We start from the raw sequence: 17,513 nt of genomic DNA, 5'->3' as shown, positions 1-17,513 counted from the left end.
ATGGGTCCAGTACCTGGGTGTAAGTCAATAGAAAACTCAGTCTCTCGCACTGGCGGTAGTCCTGGTACATCAATCGGAAACACGTCAGGGAAATCTCTAACCACTAGTATATCCTTTATCTTGACATCACGAGTAACTTCCATACTAGTCAGGGACAAAATCTCCATATCACCTTCCTTAAGAGCAACCTTGATTTCGTGCGCGGCTAAGAATTTAGAAAGCTCTGGGTCGGGAAAAATTACAGTCTTACGACCACAATCTAATAAAATATAATGGTGTGACAACCAATCCATACCAAGGATGACGTCGAGGTTCTTAAGAGGTAGACAAATGAGATTCACATTAAATTTCCTACTCGACACAACTATAGGACAATGCATACATGTCGTATTTGCAATTAAAGTATTATCAGCAGCAGTGGTAACAGACAAATCAAACAATAAGGTTGTGATATGCAACTTCAATAGCTTCACACAGTCCATATAGATAAATGAATGTGTTGCACCAGAGTCGAAAAGGACGGTTAGAATATTACCTGAGATTTCACACTCCCCTTGGAAGGATTCATTCGGACGAGACGTCCCTTAACCATTTATATTGTAAACTCGTCCTTGAGCTGTTGGGCGTGTTACTTCATTGGCATTCAGTGAGGCTTCTGCCTTTGGTCCTTTGCAATCCCTGGCTAGATGTCCGGGCTTCTGGCATTTAAAACATACACTGCCGTTGAGAGGGCACTTAGTCGTAAGGTGTCTTGGGTCTCCACAACGAAACAGTATGGCTTTGATTCTAAAGTCCTATGTCTATCATTTGAAATGGAGGTCATTGGACGATATGGTCCCTTATTTGACCCTTGGGGACGACGATATGGGTTTTGATCTGGTCTACTACGATCCTGGTTCTGATTACTCGGTCGTGTTGGTCCCCCGTGGTTACTAGTACCCCCACGATTCAGCCTACGGTTCTTCATAGCCTCGACCTCTCTGCACTTTTCCACTAGGGGTTGGAATCGCGTGATTCCCAGAGGTAGTACCGAATCTTGAATTTCATACTTCAATCCATCTTGGAAACGGTGACACATAAAGTCTTCATCAATGGCCTGACGAAAAAACTTGAAGTATCGCGATAAGGATTCAAAGTTTGCCGCATATTCTCCCACAGTCATGCTACCCTGGCGGATCTTCAGAAAGTCATCTCCCAATTTTGTTCTAGCACTTACCCGAAAATATTTGTCCAAAAACTTCATCTGAAAAGACTCCTAGTTAATCTCTTCTTGAGCAGCTTCCATCATCAATTTGGTGCTCCTCCACCAATATTCAACATCACTAAGTAGCAGATAAGTGGCATAATTCACTTTAACTTCAGGTGGGCATCGAATCACTTCAAAGATCTCTTGGTTTTGCTCGAGTTCATCCATGATATTGGAGTTTGCGCCAGTTCGATAAGGGTGTCGAGGAAACAACTTAATTGATTTTATTCTGTTTTTTTTTAAATAAATAAAATTTCTATGAGTATGCATTAAAATATGAATGAAGATGAAATCAAATAGTTAATTATGATAGTTGGATGTTGGGGAATCATAAGCCTTATGTAAATTTTTTTTTTAACAAGAATGAATTATTAGTGAAGAAAATATGGTGATCAGAAATCGAAATAGAAAATCTTTCATTGATATTATCAGGTTGTTTGAACTTTAAAAGTAAAGTTTTTCTTTTTTCAGATCCCATTGTCCACTTTAATTTTAACACGTGACTAAGGTTCTTTTGATTCCCCAACAATCCTGAAAATTGATGCAAAATGTCATTTCATTTTCCAAAAGAAACAATGTCATGTCATGAGATATGAATGCAATTATGTAGAATGATTGTTGTGAATATATAACATTTTGAATGAATGTATGAGTTATTTTTTGCTTATATGGATATTCTTATGATGAAAGGGTCTATTGACTTATGTAGTGAAACTTTCACAAGGGTGGCTCTATAGTTCTAAACACGGTCCCTAGAGCCAATAATCTCATTTTAGAATATTGTCAACAACAATAGGTAAACTATTTGGAGTGACAATACCCTCAAATAGATCAAACTCTAGGTGAGATTTTCATGCTAACCAAACAGGATGTACATCCAGAATACACAACCTCGAAACTAAACTTAAGTTTTGTTCAAACCCGAGTGTAAGGTTCCACTCATAAGTGTGTGTCTTAGTAAAAGTGTTGGGTGTGGAATAAGTATGATTCAATAACTCCATAACGATAATAAAACATATATAATAAAATAAATAAATAAATAAATAAAATAATAATAAAAAAATGATCTATAAATCAAACTCTAGGTGAGATTTTCATGCTAACCAAACAGGATGTACATCCAGAATACACAACCTCGAAACTAAACTTAAGTTTTGTTCAAACCCGAGTGTAAGGTTCCACTCATAAGTGTGTGTCTTAGTAAAAGTGTTGGGTGTGGAATAAGTATGATTCAATAACTCCATAACGATAATAAAACATATATAATAAAATAAATAAATAAATAAATAAAATAATAATAAAAAAATGATCTATAAGTTTAAAAATGAATAAATAATAATAATAATAATAATAATAATAATAATAATAATAATAATAATAATAATGTCAACAAATACTTATTAAGAAATAATAAACACCTAAAATTAAATAAAAAATGAAAAAATAAACAAATATAGAAAAAGTTAAAAATTATGCACAATTAATTTGTTAGGCTTGACCCTCTAAATTGTCCCCAGTGGATTCGCCAGCTGTCGCGGCCTAAAATTTCGAGTTTTTGTCGAATTCAATGGAGTCGCCACAAAAATTTATTTTAAAATAGGGAAAATATTGGGAAACCCTTAAAAATAGATAAAAAATGGTCTTTGAAACCAAATTTGAGTTCGAGAGTCGATTATGCGTAGGGAATGTATTAGCACCCTATGACATCCATTAAAATACGGTTACCTATAATTAATTGTGCAAGATTAATATTAGCTTAAATATATTTATTTATCATTATTATTAAATATGAACAACAATTATAATTAATTTTTTATATGATTTTGGAATAAATGTGTGTTTAACAAATAAAGGACAGAAAAAGAAATTTTTATTAATGTGCTTGACAAGAATGCGATCTTGCTCCTACGTATTTCCCGGTGCGATGGAGAAATCAAAGCTACGTAGTTCATAGCTAGAAAATGCGGATGTGATGATTCTTTTTTTTTAAAAAAAAAAAATTGGTTTTGTTATATTAAAAAAAAAGTTTTGACGAGAAAAGAAAATGAAATTGTTTGACAATAAAAAAATTATTTTTTTTACGCGAGTTTTAGGACTATCAAGCTGTACAACTCGTGTTTCAAAAAAACTCGGAATAAAAAGATGTCTCATCTGGTTAACCCTTTTAAGAATGTTTTATATTTTTTTCGATTTTAAAGTTGAGTTTTAAAACTACCAAGTAGTACAACTTGTGTCTCAATAACTCAAATAAATAAAAAAATTACATGTAAATAATCAAATTTAAAAAAAAAAGTCGATTTTAGATTAATTTATTAAAAAGAATAATAAATAAATAAATAAATAAATAAAGAGAGTTTTAGAACTATCAAGTTGTACTACTTGTGTTCTAACAACTCAAAGATTAAAAAGATCTCACATCTAATTAATCTTTAATATAATATTTATTTATATTTTTTTATGATTTAAATTGATATTTAATTATAAAGGAAACTAACCCTTTTTTTTATAATAAATAAATAAAAAGGTTTAAATGGGCTAAACTTTGAACAGATTTCTGTTGTTTGTTATTAGAACATGGGCCCAACTTAACTTAAAAAACAAATTTTGAGTGAAGCCCAAACCCAACTTAAATATGAAAACCCTAATTTAGACATAAGGAAGGTGACCACATTACTTAAGGGAGGCGACCACAAAACTCAGACTCAGTGGCTAGGAAACAAACAGAAGGAACGAGAACGAAGACGGTGATCACTAGGATGACACCAGGCGATGACAGCAACGATACGGTGGCGACAGTGGCAGCACGACAATGTCAAAAGACATGGTTGCCATTGACAGCGACGACGGTGACATAATAACATCGTCAAAGGTTTGAGTTTACTCATTTTCTTTATTTTATTTTCAATCACAAATCTTACCTTTACTCACAACTTTACATTTATATAACACTCGAGCTATGTAAAAGGAAAAAAAAATACCTTCTCTTCTTCTTGCTCGTTTGCTTCTGCTAGTACTCTTGTTTTCTTCTTTTTTCTGTTTAGGTATTTTTCTGTTTAGGGGTTTTTTCTATTCGTGATCGATTTCTTTCCCTTCTCTTTCTTTGCGTGTGTGTGTTTTTTTTCAGTAGAGTTAAACTTCGATCCGTCCTTCATTTTGAAATTTGATGAGGTGTATTTATAGAGTTTTTTTATCTGTTTAGTTGCTTTCTTGCTTTCCTTTGTCCTTCTCCATCAATTTCTTGTTTGATGTTTCGTTTCCTTTGCTCATCATCTACGTTTTTTCTGCACCTCTGATTCCTTCATAGTTTTAGCTTATTTGTTTTGATCTGTTCATTGATGAGCTTTTATTTGTCCTTTAGTTTCCTTTTTTTTTTAACTTTAAAATTTGTGTCTTTGTTAACTATGATGTGTACAATGGATGATTTATAAAAGTTATCTTTTTATTTCTCTAATTAGTTACAACAGGTAGAAATGTTTCAATGGGATTGGCAGTGAGCAAAGGCAACCATAGAGAACAAAACACATGCAAAACTGGAAACAGCTGGCTTGATTTGAATTAGTTTGACCTAATTTTTATTGTAATTTAATTTGGCTTTATTTTTAATTTGTAATTTGATTTGATTTTAGAATTGTAAATTTGATTTGGTTTTAGAATTGTAAATTTGATTTGGTTATAAATTGAATGTAATTTTAATTTGATTTGGCATTGTAAATTGATGAGCCTATTTATTGTAATTATTTTTATTTTCCTTTTTAATAAATATTTCCTTTTTTTTTTTAATTATTTTTCTTTTTGATTTATTTTTAATAAATTGGACAAATTTAGTGTACTACAATTGCAAAATTTAAAAGTTTGTTATATGAATGCATTGATCAACCACATGATTTCTATGTGTAGTACACTCATGCTATTGCTCTGTACATTTTTACTTCAATTTTAATTCCCCAACCTTTTTAATAGATGCCAAAAGTGGGAGATAAATATATGAGGAATATTAATGAAGAATGTTAAGAATTAAACCCTTGCATGTGTTTAGGGAGAGTTAAGTTACATATCTATGAACGTTCTTGCATTTTATTTATATCCATCCGTAAAACATATGATTTACTCAAAAGGTTTGTCATCATAAAAAAGGGGGAGATTGTTGAGGTAAAAAACCTTTTTGATGTATGTTTTAATGATAATAAACCTTACGAAATAAAAGATTATGTTTTATGAATGGTGGTCTACTAATGATTGCACTTGAGTTTTGTTTAAGAAACATAAATTGCATAAGTGAACAAGCAAGAAGCAATTCATTTCATCAAAGTGCACAAGTATCCACTCAATAATGAAGTAATGTCAAAAGGAATGTATCATATATCAATCATTTCAAGAGAATGATTATTACATCTTCAAGATAGCATCTACATGAAGAAGATGATCAAATACAACAATCAATGATCACACTATACTATAAATCAAAAGCAAGATCATTTGAAAAGGAAGCAAAAATATAAAGACATAACGGATAACGTTCTTGACAGAAGTATGGAAAACGGAGAACGTTCTCCACAATTCTGAAATTTCAAGAACAAATGATCTCATCGGTTGAAGAAGAAATTGCTCCTAGATTTAACAATCATTGCTCTTGGATTTCACAATCATGTTATCAGTATTCCATAAGGGATATACAAGATTCATCTGAGCAAAGAATCAATCCAAAATGCAAAGAAGAAAAGCTTAGCAAACACTTGTCAAAGATTAAAAAAAAAAAAAAACCAGCACTCATACAAACAGAACGGAGGTCGTTCTTGACAAAAGACTGGAAAACGGAGAACGTTATCCACAACTTCATTACAAAAAGAATGCTTAAGTCATCCTTTAAAGAAAAGAAAGCTCCTACGATTTGCAAGTGCATTTCCAGTATTCTACAAGGAATATACAAAGCTCACAATTGAAATAGAAACACTCCAAAAAGAACAAAGGATAAAAGGCACAACTCATGATAAAGCAAACAAGATTATCCTCCAAGTTCAAGAATTATCATTGTCCAACATGTTAACATCAATCTCCAGCATGTTAACATCATTCTCCAGCATGTTAACGTCAATCTCCAGCATGTTAACATTATTCCCCAGCATGTTAAACATCAATATCTAGAATGATAACTCCAATCTGTAGAAAGTTCTCATCAGTCTCTAGAATGATCATCAGACTCCAGAATGTTCAACAATCATTCTCCAATAGATTGACATCATTCTCCAGTCTATTTTGCGTGAATCAAAACACTGTCTTGAACTGAATGCATCAATCATATATCTAAGAATCAAAGGATCATTAAACTCAATCAAAGGTTTCTAAGAATGAGAAGCTTTAGACCAGCCATTCCCATCACATAAGAGGAACGCAAAATGTTCAAAGACATCAACATTTTTAATTCATAATGTGTTGTCATTGGTCGAATCTGATACATGACAGCAGAGCACTTTCCAACGGCTCTTTTGGATGTCGTCAATCTTCTTATAGCCTATAAAAGGAAGGTCAAGCTCAAGGAAAAATCAGAACTTCAAGTGCTAAGAAAATCCATTACTCACTTACATTCATACACTTGAAAGTCTCATTCACAAAAAAAAAAAAAAATTCAGTTATGTCCTCATTCAATTTCTTAGAGTTATTCTACTAAGTCTTTTGTAAAGAATCTAAACTCAAACAAGTGTTGAAATTACTTAGATTCATCCAAACACTTTAAATCATCATATTGTAAACTCAAGACTATAGTGTGGAATATAGTTTGAGTAGTTTGTAGGAAATCCTTGTGAAGTGTAAAAATCCTTTCTAAATATTGAGAGGTAAACTGTTGAAAGTATTTCTGGATAGAAAGACAAAGTTGTATAATAGATCAAGTTTGATCTGTACTAGTGGTGTAAAAACCAAGTTCGATCTCTATTTTGAACGTTTAGTGAAAAATCTCACAACTGTGAGGACTGGACGTAACCCGAGTTGAGTAAACCAGGATATATCTCTGTGTGATATCTCTTCCCTTATCTCTATTTATTTCTAGTCCTTTGATTGTCAAATTAAATAGATAAGTTAAATTTTGTGTTTTTCACTAACCAAGAACGTTCTCCATTTTCTGTTTTCAAAATCAAGAATGTTCTCCATTTTTTGTTTTCATAACCAAGATTAATCTTTAGTTAAATTCTTTAGGTTTTAACAAGAAATTTTAAAAAGCCGAATTTACAATTCAAACCCCATTTTTCTTGTAAATTGACATTTCTACTTCAATTGGCATCAAAACAAGGTCTCTAAAGATTAAAACACCTAAACAGTGCTAGAGTAAAGATTTAGAAGAAAAAATGTCAAAAGCAAAATACATTGTTGAAGGAGGATCTTCAAACATACCACCTTATTTTGATGGAACTGATTACTACTTCTTGAGGAACAAAATGCAACTGTTTCTGAAATATCAAGATACATGAATGTGGCGTATCATTATAGATGGAGATTTTATATCCAGAGTTGATCAAAATGATTCAACCTCTGCTGAAAAGAAATAAGCGGACTAGACAACAAAAGATAAAACTAAGGTACTGCTAAATTCTAAAACTCAATTATTCTTATCATGTGCTTTGAGCAGGGAATAAAGTGAAATAGTTGATGAATGCAACACTGCTAAAAAACTATGGGATACATTGCAAACTCATCATGAAGAAACAAGCCATGACAAAGAAACAAGAATAGACATTGACATAAGGAAGTCCGAGCTATTCGAAATGTATGAAGGATAAACTATTGATGAGATGTACTCAAGGTTCACAACTATAGTAAATGAAATGTGTTCTCTTGGCAAAGCTTACTTTGTGCAAGACAAAGTAAGAAATATCATGAGATGTCTTCCAACCATATGGAGACTAATGGTAACAACCATTAGCCAAGCCAAGAACCTTGAAGTGCTAGGACTAGAAGAGCTTATTAGAACCTTACGAGCACATGAAGTGCTGCTACAAAAAGTTAAACCAACCAACAAAGGCAAAACAATAGCCTTAAAAGCTTCTCAAGAAAGCATACCACTACAACTAGATGAAGATTCAAAAGAAATCGAACATGAAGATGTTGATGAAGAAATAGTCCTTCTTACAAGAAAGATACATAGAATGTTGAGAAAAAGGATCATACCAAAAAGGGATTTTTAAATAAAAAGGAAAACTTCAAAATAGAGGTAGACAAAAGTCAAATCACATGTTTTTTATGAAATAAACAAGAACATTGTAAAATTTAATGTCCCTTGAAAAAAAGAGCACCAAAGAAGTTTCCTTTCAAGAAAAAATTCATGATGGTGACCTGGGATGATTCTGATGTATCAGAAACAGAGGAATTTGAAGATGCCAACTTATGTTTGATGGAAAATACTGAAGACAATGAGGTAATAAATTATGAACCATGTCTTTTATGTGAACAAATTGAAAAAGATTTTGATAGCTTAAAAGAAAAAAGGAAAAAGAGAAAGTTTAGGTTATGATTGATGAACTAAAAAACATCATTCAGAACATGCAGAAATCTCATTTTAAGGAAAATAATGAAATTGAAAACCAAGAATGTTCTACGATTCAAAAGAAGAACGTTCTCCTTAAAACGGAAGTTGAACTTCTTAAAAATGACTTATCAAACTTTATTAGAGCTGCTGAAATCTTTCAAAAAATCATGGGATCTCAAGTAGGAATTTTTGATAAAGCTAGTATTGGTTTTGATAAAACTCAAAAAACAAAGATGTATGAAAACTTCTTTGTTTTTGAAAGTAAAGAAGACAAAAGCAAAACAAAATATTCATATTGTGGTAAAATTGGACATCTGGAATTTGCATGTTATTTTAAGAAAAGAGATGAAAAAATCAAGAACAAAAGGATCTTTAGAAAAGAAGAACGTTTTGAAACAAAAATAGAACCTTCTCCAATAAACTTGAAAAAAGGAGAACGTTATGCAGGTAGTTTGAAAAAGGTAGAACGTTCTGGAAGAAAAAAGAACTTTCTCAAAAAAGTTTGAAAAAAGGAGAACGTACTGGAATTTCATCAAAATCATTTTCAAAGATGTTTAAAACTTAGATTTCCAAACCTTCTCCAAGACCAAAGTGTTTCTATTGTTCCAATAATGGTCACTTAGAATCAACTTGCTACTTTAAAAAGGAATCAAAATTTAAAAAATCTTCTAAAAGAAGATACACTAACCATCAAGGACCCAAACAAATATGGGTACCAAAATCATTACTAACCCGTGATGCAGGAACACCATCCAACAATCAAGAAAGAGCAATGATACATGAACAAGACATGCTCAATACACATGACTGGAAAAGTATGGCGCCTCCTCGAATTAAAAATATTTGTAGGGTCTATAACATTTGGAAACTTTAACCAATCAAAGGATGAGGAAGAAGAATAAAATTATGGATAGCAGCAACATAAAGCTTCCCAAGAAACTGAGATTGATAAACAATCTCCTTTTCCTTCTCATCTCAAAAATTAAAATCAATGGTGAAGAATAATTACAATAATATATTTGGATAAATCAAAGTTGATAATGTTTAAATATTATTCATGAAAAATCCAAAATCTAATCATGGAGTGGTAAAATATAAGATAATGACCAATTTAAGCAAAAATGTTCATTTTGGAAGCAGTACCTGAACATTCTCCAAAAGGACATAAAATTCTCCATAAGAGCATAACATTCTCCAGAACATTCTTGACAGTAAATATGTTTCATTAAATTAAAACTATGTTGCTTATCATGGTTAAAGAACATCAACAACTTCTAAAAAGAGTTTAAGCGATTAAATTTTGGCACTCCTACACCTATCTTACTACACCTATCTCACTATTGACCTTTCCTCCAAAAACATTTCCTCATGATCAAATTATTCGAAGAACTAATTGGGAGGAATTTATTAATATTACCAAAGTTGCTGCTATTGGAGGTGAAAAAGAAACCTCAATTATTGAGAATAACATTGCTACTGCTCAAGAACATTATCCATCTTGTACAACCACCGCTGCTGCCCCTCAAGACCGTTCTTTACCTCCAACAAACATTCTCGCTTCTCCCACCATTCAACATTTCTATACTTATACCAAGCTCTTGCAGTCTTGCTGAAAGTCAGCCATCAGATCAAAGGAATAGCAACAGGTATAAATGGTGGTCCTTTAGAAGAAGCACATATTCAAATGGTACTCTTGTCTAATTCAAGTGCTTCTTTGGATCTTATCAAAGTTTATCCTGATCATGATTACTATTTAATTCATTCTTGGAACTCAAATCATTTTCTACAAATTCTCTTCTTTATGTTCTTAAAAGCATTCTTTTTCGACAAATCTCTTTGATCGTTTCAAAAAATCAGTTTTTGAAAAATACAAGCTTTATTAGAATAAGAATATTTTGTAAAGAGAGAAATTATCTTTGACATGTTGTCACATTCATCTTATTTTGCTTCCCTGTATGTGCACACTTTCTCTGTTTTTTGTAGTAAGCATGATCTTGTTCAATTTAAAATGTTGTCTGTTGAGAAATAGGACAAAAGAGCAAAGATGCATCTTGCTTGTATTAAAAAATTTTGAAATATTAAATGATATTAATTTCAAGGGGAGTTTTTAGAAAATCTTCTTTTTCTTCAAACAAATATTAACTCTTTTATTTTATTTTTTATGTGTGTTAAAATGATTGCATATGTTTGCGTATAATTAAGTCATATTGCTTTTGATATCATTATCCATATCTTCTTTGCAATATTGACTATTATTCGTCATACATGTTATGTTTCTTGATGTTAATTGCAAACTTGAAAAAAAATTTATATGAATTCATTGATCAACCACATGATTTATATGTGTAGTACACTCATGCTATTGCTCTATACATTTTTACTTCAAATTTTATTCCCCAACCTTTTTTATAGATGCCAAAAAGTGGAGAGAAATATATGATGGATATTAATGAAGAATGTTAAGAATTAAACCCTTGCATGTGTTTAGGGGGAGTTTAATTACATATCTATGAACATTCTTGCATTTTATTTAAATCCATCCATAAAACTTATGATTTATTCAAAAGGTTTGTCATCATCAAAAAGGGGGAGATTGTTGAGCCAAAAAACATTTTTGATGTATGTTTTAATCACAACAAACCTTATGAAATCAAATATTAAGTTTTATAAATGATGGTCTACTAATGATTGCACTTGAGTTTTGTGTAAGGAACATGAAATGCATAAGTGAACAAGCAAGAAACCATTCACTTCATAAAATTGCACAAGTATCCACTCAATAATGAAGTAATCTCAAAAGGAATGCATCATATATCAATCATTCAAGTGAATGATTAATACATCTTCAAGATAGTATCTTCATAAAGAAGATGATCAAATACAACAATCAATGATCACACTATACTATTCATCTCAATAAAGAATCAATCTAGAATGAAAAGAAGAAAAGCTTGGCAAATAATTGTCCAAGATGAAAAAAAACAGCACTCATACAAACAGAACAAATAACGTTCTTGACAAAACACTGGAAAACGGAGAACGTTCTCCACAACTTCATTACAAAAAGAATGCTTAATTCATCCTTTAATTAAAAGAAAGCTATTACAATTTACAAGTACATTTCTAGTATTCTACAAAGATATACAAAGCTCATAATTGAAAAATAAACACTCCAAAAAGAACAAAGGATAAGAGGCACAACTCATGATAAAGCAAACAAGATTATCCTCCAAGTTCAAGATGATCATTCTCCAGCATGTTAACATCATTTTCTAGCATGTTAACATCAATCTCCAGCATGTTAACATCATTCTCTAGCATGTTAAACATCAATTTCCAGAACGATAACATTAATCTGCAGAAAGTTTTCATCAGTCTCTAGAATGATCATCAGAATCCATAATATTCAACAATCATTCTCCAACAATCAATCTGCAGAAAGTTCACATCATTCTCCAGCATGTTAAACATCAATCTCTAGAATGATAACATCAATCTGCAGAAAGTTCTCATCAGTCTCCAGAATGTTCAACAATCATTCTCCATCATATTGTAAACTCAAGACTATAGTGTGGAATATAGTTTGAGTAGTTTGTAGGAAATCCTTTTATGGTTAAAAGGTGAAGTATAAAAATCCTTTCTAGAGATTGAAAGGTAAAGTGTTGAAAGTGTTTCTGGGTGGAAATACAACTGTAAGGATTGGACGTAACCCGGGTTGGGTGAACCAAGATATATCTCTGTGTGATATATCTTCTCTTATCTCTATTTTTTTCTAGTCCTTTGATTGTCAAATTAAATAGATAAGTTAAATTGTGTGTTTTTTACAAACAAATAATGTTCTCCGTTTTCTATTTTCAAAACCAACAACGTTCTCTATTTTCTATTTTCGTAACCAAGATTAGTTTTGGTTCCATTTTTATATATATAACACTTAAGTCATATTTCCAAGTGAGTTTTTTCAATTCATAGTATTCTTCTTCTCTTAATTCAATATGGTATCATGCATTTTCTGGTCTTCAATACCTCCTTGTTCTTCTCTTTTCCTTGTATTTTCTTCCTCAATGACTGAAAATCCTTTCTCTGATTTTTCCTCAAATCCTTCAAATCCCTACTATCTTCATCCCAATGAGAATCCATCTTTGCTTCTCGTTACCCCATTATTGTACTGCAAGAATTAAAATTGATGGGCATGTGCAATGAAGGTTGCATTAATCTCCAAGAACAAATTAAAATTTGTCGACATAACCTTTCTTCAACCGGCGTTTGTGCATATTCTTCACGATCCATGGGTTCGATGCAACAATATGGTGCTCTTTTGGTTGCAATGCTCAATTTCTGATAATATCGCTCAATTAACTCTTTGGATCGACAAAGCAAACACTGTTTGGAAAAATATGGAAAATCGATTTCTTAAGGTAACAATTTCAAATTTTCAGATATCCAAGATGATCTCACAAGACTTCAGCAAGGTAATCTCGACATTACGAACTATTTCACCAAATTAACCTCTTTATGGAAACAAATTGATTCATTTCGACCCACTCGCGACTACACCTGTGCAATTCAATGCACTTGTGGGGATGCTACAGACCTTAGAAAATATAAGAATCAAGATCAGGTTATAAAATTTCTCAAAGGTTTGAACAAACAATTTTTCAGTGTTCATTCTCAAATGATGCTTCTTGATCCCCTCCCTTCATTGGATAAATTTTTTTGGTTAGTTCTTGGTCAAGAGCGACAAGTCAATGTTCAACCATCCTCTGATTCTGCCCTTGAAAATTAAGCTATGGCCATGCAAGTTCAAAATAATCACTATAATGGAGGAGGAAGGGGCGACAACAATTCTAATAATCGAGGTAAATGACATAATAATTATGGGTTTGGTCGTGGTCAATATCATAATTCTAATCGGATTTGTACGCATTGTGGTAGAACAAACCACACAGTCGAAACATGTTTTCTAAAACATGGTTATCCACTTGGATTTCAACAACGACATTCTCGAGCAGCCCTTAATAATGCAACTGCTTTAGATTCTCAAGATTCCTCCCCTGCTGATCAAGAGAGCACCGACACATCTCTTTCCATTATTCAAGATCAGTATAATCAAATTCTTCAACTTCTCCAAAATAATCTTGTTGTTTCTTCATCTTCAACACTGATTCAGCCTTGAACTAATATTGTTGTTGTTCAAAATGATCATCTCAATTCAGTTTCCTCCCATTAGGTAAGCAAGTTGTCTATTGGATAATGGATACATGTACTACTCATCACATAACTCATAATTTTGTTAATGTTTCTACTCATGCTATTGTTCAACCCATTACTATGAAATTACCTAATGACCAAACCACTACTACTAATATCTCTAGTTCTATACAAATATCTAAACATATTACTCTGCATGATGTGTACTATCTTCCAGACTTTCATGTTAATTTGATATATGTAACAAAATTAATTCTCATCTAGATGTTACCTCACCTTTACTATTGATAAATGCTTCGTTTTGCAGAATTACCCCAAGAAAGTGATTGGTACAGCTGATAGACATGGAGATCTCTATGTCTTCCAAGCTCATGCCAACATATCTCTCCCTATATCTAGTAATTCTTGTAATAATACTCTTTATGTTTCAGATTCGGCCATTTTATGGCACTATAGATTAGGTCACATTTCTGATTCTACACATAAATGTATTGCTTCACATTTTCCTTTCACTTCTTACAAGTTTAATAAAAAATTTCCTTGTTATACATATCAATTTGATAAACAAGGAAAATTACCTTATCCTATTAGAACTAGTCAATCCTCTATGATTTTTGATATTTTCCACGTTGACATTTGGGGTCCTTATTTTATTTCCTCTATTTCTAGTCATAAATACTTTCTTACTCTTGTGGATGAATATAGTAGATTTACTTGGATAATTTTGATGAAATTTAAAAGTGAAACTAGACATCACCTCGTCAACTTTATTTCTTACATTGAAACACAATTTTCCACTAAATTAAAGTGTTTATGCATTGATAATGGGCCTGAATTTTCAATGAATGAATTTTTCAAATCTAAAGAGATCCTACACCAAAGGTCTTGTGTTGAGGGTCCTCAACAAAATGGAATTGTTGAAAGGAAACATCAACACATCCTCAATGTGGTAAGATCTCTTTCTTTTCAAGCTCACTTGCCTAAGAATTTCTGGCATTTTTCTATACAAAATGCTATTCATTTAATAAATAGGTTAGCTTCTCCTCTCATTAATAATAAAATTCCCTTTACTTTACTTCACAACACAACTCCTACTTTACTGCACCTCAAATGTTTTGGTTGTTTAGCTTATGCTTCCACTTTAAATGCTTATAAAACAAAATTTGAGCCATGTGCTAGAAAAACTATCTTTTTGGGTTATAGGGATGGATGGTACTAAAGGATATTTCTTATATTATTTGCATACTAATGAATTTTTTGTTTTTAGAAATGTTATCTTTTTTGAACAGGTTTTATCCTTTCTCTGTTGTTACAAATGACACTCTTACACCTATTATCCCTCAACTACATTCTGACACTACAAACCGTGAACCCCTTGATTCTTTTCATAATCAAACCAATCCAACCTCTCATCATGATCTTAACACTAATATTGACCACCCTACTCAAACCATTACTCATGGACAAAATATTTAGATAAGTACCATACCTTATCCCCCTTAGACATTCAACTAGAATTACAACCAGACCAAGCTATCTAAATGATTATCATTGTGAACTTCTTAGGAAACCTACCCACAAACCAACTTAGTCTCTTAACTGTCTATTTCCTTTATGTTCTGTTTTATCTTATGATAATTGCAATACCTCTTATAATAACTTTTGTTTAGTTGTTTCTTCTATAATTGAACCTAAGACTTATACTCAAGCATGTAAACAAGATTCCTGAAAAATTGCTATGAATAATGAATTGCACGCCCTTGATTCTACTCATACTTGGTTTATTGTTGATCTTCCAAGTGATAAGACTCCCATTGGTTGTAAATGGGTCTACAAAATTAAACACTGCGCTGATGGCTCGATAGAGAGATATAAGGCCTGTAGTACCTAATTTTTGTCCAAGTAATTTAAAATTATTTTAATAATAATAATAATATATTTAAATATTTTTACAATCATTTTCAAAAATACCATTATTTTATACTATATTAAAAATAAAATAAAAAGGAAAAAGAAATAAAATATTTTTTAATTGATCTGCAACCATTGCATTGCTGGCCACATGTTTCCTTCAGTTCTGGGCCCACGTTTCCTTTCGTTCACACTGGCCACACGTTTCCTTTCGTTCACAAGTCTTCAACATTATGTTCAACAAAGTTTCCTTTCAACCCAGCATCACTCAAAAAAACAATTGCTCACAAACAACTTGCAAAGACCCATCCTTTATCTTGCAAAGACCCATCCTTTATCTTTTATACCTTGTGAAGATCCTGTTGCAAACATGTCATAAACCGGTTTCTTTTATTATTCTTTTAGCTTAATAAAGAAATACAATACATTCAATGTAAAGTTAACAGGCTTCTCTTCTTTTTCCTTGATGGTACCTTGCTTAAATTTTATTACAAAAACAGTGTAAAATCCAATGAATTTTTGTTGAATAACAATACAAAATCCAGAACATGTATTTGTAATGAAAACATTAGCCGTTTCTCTTATAAATTGAGGCAAACAGAACTGAGAGAAGGGAGGAAATTTTCTAAAACAATCAGAAAACCAGAGAAAGGTAAAAGATAGAGTTGTTATTAGAGAAACAGATCTTACCCATAGCAAACAGATCCATCAAACCCATTCAGCAAACTCAGATCCATCAAACCCATAAGGATATTCAAACCCGTTTTAAGATCAAACCCGTTTTAAGATCAAAGAGACGACCGCATCGGAAAGGTATTTCATTCATCGATTCCTGGTTTGAGTTTGAAATTTTGTGTATGAGTTTGAAATGGGGGGTGAGGTTTGCCCTGTTTGTTTCATTGTTTCCTGATTTGTTTAGCGCTTTCATTTTATTAAGGGTTAGGGTATTATTTTCTTTAAATTATTATTATTTATGTTATGCTTATTATAAAAATTATGAATACAATTAACTAGTAATAAAGGTCATTTATTTTACATTATAACAATTTTTCACTTATTTACAAAATATATTAAAAAAGGATTATATATATAATTAATATAAATTTTTTAACAGATTAAGTTAAAGTCCATATATTTTTTATTTTTACTATTTTATTCTCGTGGTTATAACTAATTCTATTTCGAAAAAAATCATTTAAACTTGTTTAATATTTATTATCTTTTTTTTTAAAATAAAATAATAACAAATATTTCATTAAAATTAACTAGATGTGACATCTTTTTAATTTTTGAGTTATTAGAACACAAATTGTGACAATTTGATGGTTCTAAATCTCATATTCACAAAATAAATTAATAAAATAAAAATCATAAACAAGTTAATCATAAAAATTATTTATATTTTAATCCTAGAGTTACATACTATAAATTAAACTATGTTGTTAGTTTGGAAACTTAATTTAAAAATAAAAATAAAAATATTCTTAAGAGGATTAAATTAGATGTGACATCTTTTTACTCCTTGAATTTTGAGACACGAGTTGTACAATTCGATCGTCTTAAAATTCATATTTTAAGATAATTATTCAAATCGAGCAAGTTTATTTCTTTATGCTTGTCAAAATTAATTTT

This window comes from Cicer arietinum, chromosome 5, assembly GCF_000331145.2.
Source record: "Cicer arietinum cultivar CDC Frontier isolate Library 1 chromosome 5, Cicar.CDCFrontier_v2.0, whole genome shotgun sequence".
Taxonomy (NCBI): domain Eukaryota; kingdom Viridiplantae; phylum Streptophyta; class Magnoliopsida; order Fabales; family Fabaceae; genus Cicer; species Cicer arietinum.
This window is presented reverse-complemented; position numbering follows the sequence as displayed.